The sequence below is a fragment of the Cervus elaphus genome, chromosome 5, assembly GCF_910594005.1.
Source record: "Cervus elaphus chromosome 5, mCerEla1.1, whole genome shotgun sequence".
Lineage (NCBI taxonomy): Eukaryota > Metazoa > Chordata > Mammalia > Artiodactyla > Cervidae > Cervus > Cervus elaphus.
The window spans coordinates 22703757-22709812 of record NC_057819.1 but is presented as its reverse complement, the minus strand read 5'-3'; positions in this window follow the sequence as shown (position 1 = coordinate 22709812).

The window sequence follows — 6056 nt, the reverse complement described above, 5'->3', positions numbered from 1 at the left end:
ACTTTCTCTTTCTCTGCCTCCTTATACTTTTGTGTCCTTGGTTAATCGCTCTGACTCCCCGTGTGGAGACGTGATCCAAATGTTCTCACCTCACCAGCTCGCTATTTCTCATCAATTAACTACCTAGCCCTCTCCCGTAGGAGTGCACTGTTTTAAAATATTTGTTTATTTATTTATTGGTGGCTGCTCAGCAAGTCCTGTGGGATCTTAGCTCTCTGATCAGGGATGGAACTCAGGGTCCCTGCAGGGGAAGTGCAGAGTCTTAACCGCGGGACCGCCGGGGAAGTCTCAAGATTCCACCCTTCACCTTCAGCTGAAACATATTGTGAAAGTGTTAGTCGCTCAGTCGTGTCCGACTCTTTGCGACCCCATGGACTGCAGCCCACCAGGCTCCTCTGTCCATGGGATTCTCCAGGCAAGAATACTGCAGTGGGTAGCCATTTCCTTCTCCACGGGATCTTCCCGACCCAGGCATCAAACCAGGGTCTCCTGTATTGCAGGCAAGACTCTTTACTATCTAAGGCACCAGGGAAGCCGTCTTTAACTGAAACTCTTCCCCAGATCCACCTCAGCCCTTCTCCCAAAGGGGAGCCTACAACTGCATTGTGTCACTGGTTTCTATTTATTCCAGGTGACTTGGTTTCCCTGCATGACGTCGTTAGCATCAGGAGGCGCTCTTTTCACTGGGGCCCCTCCAGAGAGATGCCTCCTTGATAGCCAAGGCATCTACACTCACCAGACTCAAGTCCAGCTGCCTCTTTGAATCACTTAGTTTTTGTCATTAGAAGAATGCAGCCTCCTCCATGGTGGCTTCCTCACACCTTTTTCCTGTGAATATGCAAATTTTCCTTTGACACATTTTAATCTTAGTTTCTCTTTTGATTTTTCAGAAGGTGCCAAATTCCATTTAACTTTTTTTTTTTACAAAGTCTTAGAAAAACATTTTAAATGCATAGGTGAAAGTTGGGGCAGTGCAACACAATGATGTTAATTTCAGGGAAAGGATAACTATACTTAACTTTTTCTTCTCTCTCCTGCCCCCCCTTTTTTTCCTTGGAGGTTTTATACATGCATTGCTGTAGTCTGGCTTCAAAGCAAATTAAAATTATTTTAGTGTACAAACAAAATGGGTAAGGGGTAAAATCTTCATTTAAATGTACTACGTTCTGGATGAAAAAAGCAGGAGTAAAAAATGATGAGCAGTTTTATTTTATTTATTTTTGGCTGCACTGGGTCTTCATTACTCTGTGCAGGCTTTCTCTAGTTGCAGCCAGCCGGGCTTTCTCTAGTTGCGGCCAGCCAGGGCTACTCTTCAATGTAGTGTACAGTAAATGGGTGCATAGACCTAGTTGCCCTGAGGCAGGTGGGAATCTTCCTGGACCAGGGATCGAACCTGTGTCCCCTGCATTGGCAGGCGGATTTGGAACTACTGGACCACCAAGGGAAGTCCCTGATGAGCAATTTTTTTTTTTTTTTAAATTACCACTAACCAAATACCATCCTCTTAAAATAGTGGTATAATTCAATTTATTTAAATTATAGTTTCCTATCCCATAGTATCACATACTAGTGACCTTGAAGCTCTTTAAACCAATTTATCATTTATTAATAACTCAACCTAGATTATATCTCATCTTCACAGAAATAGTTTCCTTCTGGTCAATACTGTTCAGCTCACATACTGCCATTTCTCAACCTTATATTCTAACAACAGCCACTTAAGTGTGATGGCAGGCATAGGAACAAAAAACTTCGACTAAGCTCTGACCACATAAGTGTTTGAGATGTTTATTATTTTTTGCCTACCGTGCACTTTCATTCTTTCTTAATTCCACTTACACAAATCTCTCTTGGAGCATCTGTCCCACATTTTTTGCCAACCATCCTCACGACCCAATGGGGTATTATCCATTCATGAAGCTTTCTCTCTGTCCCCAAGCTGCACTAATTACTTTTCCACCAAGCCCTGCCATATACCCTTTATATAAGTCCTGTTGTATACATCTCACTGTATAGTTTCTGTATTTGTTTTCTTATTTACAACATAAGCTCCTTTCCACAATAATGCCATTCCTATAAATATCCAAAAGAACTGTTTATCAGACAAAAATGACAGAACTTTTTTCTGAAAGAATAATATAAATGTTATTTTACAGTTATTTGCTTCAACTAACGTCCATATGTCAAATTAATGTTTCTTAAGACTCTTGAAAATTTTAGATTGGTTCTTCCCACTAGCCTCCTTCCCCCAACTCTTCCCACCTTTTTTTTCTCCCTCCATACTATTGGCATGTTGTGAAAACAGAATCAGTTGTTTTTAGCAACCAGATTCTGGATTTTTGTTTGCTTCTTTGTGGTTCATTTAACTTATTCTTTTTTGTCTTATATTTCCTGTAATTGGCAGTTGGCTCTAAAAATTTAGATTCATGGTCAACTATTTAGACAGGAATGTTTTAGATGGGTTTCCCAGGTGGCTCAGTGAGTAAAGAATCTGCCTGCAATGCAAGAGACTCAAGAGACATGGGTTCAATCCCTGGGTCAGGAAGATTCCATGGAGGAGGAAATGACAACCCATCCAGTATTCTTGCTTAGAGAATCCCATGGACAGAGGAGCCTGGCAGGCTACAGTCCACAGGGTCACAAAGAGTCAGACACAACTGAAGTGACTGAGTATGAACATGAGCAGGTCTTATATATTGAGGTACAATGGATTTAACCATACAGTTGTGACATGAATATGTCTTAAAAATGAGAAAAATTTTATAACTTACTTGGTCATCTATCCTTTCCTACATTATAGAGAACATATTAGTATTTAGAATATTTATACTACATATTTAGAAACATGTCATGAATGTTATAGACAGCATGTACTTAATGCATGTTTACAATAAAGGATTTATACTTTAAAATTCGATTATGCCCTTCTCACACAATATATTTTGGCTAAAATCCGTGGTCCATATAGATCTCATTTTTTTAAACTGCTGTATATATTGCATTTTATTTACTATTTCTCAGTGAAATTTTGTTTTTCGTTTTTATTTTTTAAAACTTTTAATTTTGTATTGGGGTATAGCCGATTAACAATGTTATATTTCAGGTGAAGAGTGAAGGGGCTCAGTCATACATATACGTATATATCCATTCTCTCCCAAACTCCCCTCCCATCTATCAATGAAAATTCTAGTAAAATTGCTTGTTTTTTCCTATGCTGCAATAACTACCTCATTATGTGGGTGCAAAAAAAAAAAAAAAAGAAAGAAAGAAAAAGCACACAAAACCCCAAAAAACAACCATAAATTTCTTGAAGAAAGGTCTTACTTATTCCTGAATTCCCAGTTTCTACCACTGTTCATGGGATATAATAAAACGTTTGCAATGAACTGAAGGGATTCATTAAGCTCATTTTTAAAAGCCCTTTCATCTCTGATATTTTATTCTACCTGTTGGGTAAATGGTCAAAGAAGGACCCATTATTCTCCGTTTAAGCTGTATGAAATGTCAGACTTGGGCTCCGGCTCTATTTACAGTAGAGTCAGTAAAAATTTCTTATGATTTATGGAATCTGCTTAGCCCAGATGAACATAATTCATCACTTCAAGCCCAAGGAGCTCCATTCCTCTGCCAGATTTGGGAATCATGCCCCTGTGAACAGACAAAGACTCTTTTCAAGTCTGGTAACTAACATTTCTTTCACCTCTGCAGTGGCCTCTGGCTGAAGCACAGAAATTTTATTCCTGGATGGTATGGACTAAAAAAGTAGGCTTTCCAGTATTTGCTGCAGTGGGAAGGGGGAAGGCATTGGGGAAGGCATTCTGGAAGAATCGGGGTGTTTATCACCAGAAACACACACACTCTGAAATCTCAGTGACTTGAAATTGTAAAGGTTGACTCCTCATGCACATGTAATATGGTCCTGGCATCTTCTCTCGTGTAGCTGCACCACTCCAAGTGGCCTACCAGGTCCTGGCAGCAGGGGCAAGAGTGATAAATGGAGGAAACCCTGGCTTTTCAGTACCTCTTCTCAAAAGCCGTATATGTTACTTGAGTAGGGAGGCACGTTGATGTACTCAGGGCAATTCCTGTCTCTGCTACACATTCCCAGATATCTAAGACATTACCAAAGTCATCCTAACAGGTCATTTTCAATCAATTACATGTTTGGAGGAAAATCCCCTGCCGGGAGCCAGCACACAAGATCCTACCCATGACAAGGTCATGAGGGAGAAAACCTGACGGGCAAGGCGGATCAGGTTTTCAGGGATTCCGAAAAGGCTAGCTCAGAGATCCCACCCATGACAAGGTCATGGGGAGAAAGCCTGACGGGCAAGGCGGATCAGGTTTTCAGGGATTCCAAAAAGCTGCCCCAAAGCTGCCCCCAGCACTCACCTTAAAGATGATATCCGTCTTTCTGATGCCTGCCTCAATGGGCTACTCCCTAATTTCTCTGACACAGGCAGGAAGGCCTTCCCCAGTCTCTTCCCAAAGAAGAATCAATTTAGAACTTTAATCAATAAGTTTCCCAGGTGGTGGTATTTTATGAGATCATTCAGGGTGAAAGGAGTGTTTTAATTTAAACTCCTTTGCTGGTAGTTTGTTAGCCAAATGCATTTATGCGCTTGGTACCAATATGCATGATTGCTTATAATATCCTAATCATAAAATAGCATAAAGAACCTGATTATATAAAAGCCCTAATAGATATAGAACATTTTTGAGGGATGAAGGAGTTTTATTAAAAAATATAAGAAAAATTATTATAAAAGTGGTTATTGGGTTAATGTTTGCTTGCTGTGTTTTTGCTTTTAGTGTGCTAAAGCTGTGCTATGGTAATCATTGTTAATATAGTTATAGATCTAGAAAAATAAGAGCTTAGCCCTAGTATTGTAACAATGATATAGTTGTTAATTATTAGCCAGGAGTGCTAGACAGAGGCCTATTATTATTAGAGCCACAGAGTTTGTATGGGGTAAAACTTTTAGATAAATTTAACTGACAACTTTTGCAGAAGAATTGATGTTGGTATTAACAGGGTCATATTTTTATTATGTTGTGACATGCTGTCCTGTTGCCCTATGAGACTGTAACTTTTCTGTTAAGGTCACCACAGAAACAGAAAACAGGCCTACATTCACCTGACTTACATAAAATGTTAATAAGCCCTAAGGCCAAAAGATAATGTGTAAAGATTTATTATAGAAACAAAATACAGAAAGCATCTTGTTCTTCCTTAAGGACAAACTGACGTAATGTAAACTAACCCTGTATAGACATGAGTGAGCATCTTGTATCCTGGATACACTCTGAGTGAGAGTATAAAAACTGTTGTCAAAAAATAAAGACGGACTTGGCCCTATCAAGGCTGGTCTCACGTGTCTTCTATCACTCGCCGACGCCGTTCATCCTAAGGGAACCCCCTGGATCCTGCTGGGGCTGGACCCCGGCAATCCCCCTTTCAGTTTTCTGTGTTCTAGAATTCAGAATCTGGGAATTTAATTTTCCCTTCTCTATACAGTGGCTTCCTGATGTGAAGACCCTGTTGCTGGGAAAGATTGAAGGCAGGAGGGGAAGGGGATGACAGAGGATGAGATGGTTGGGTGGCATCACCTACTCGATGGACAAGAGTTTGAGCAAGTTCCAGGAGTTGGTAAAGGACAGGGAAGACAGGCATGCTACAGTCCACCGGGTCGCAAAGAGTCAGATACAACTGAGCAACTGAACTGAACAGATACAGTGGCTTCTGGTGCAGAAATTCTTGGAATTGAAGCTATTATATATATTTTTTTTTTAAAAAAATATGTATTTGTTTATTTAACTGTGCCGAGTCTTTGTTGCTGCACGGGGGCTTTCTCTAGTCGTGGCGAGCAGGGACTACTCTTAGTTGCTTCTCTTGCTGTGGAGCACGGGCTGTAGGCATACAGGCTTCAGTAGTTGTGGTGCACAGATTTAGTTGCCCCGAGGCACGTGGGATCTTCCTGGACCAGGGATCAAACCTCTGTCTCCTGCATTGGCAGGCAGATTCTTATCCACTGTGCCACCAGGGAAGTCCTGTT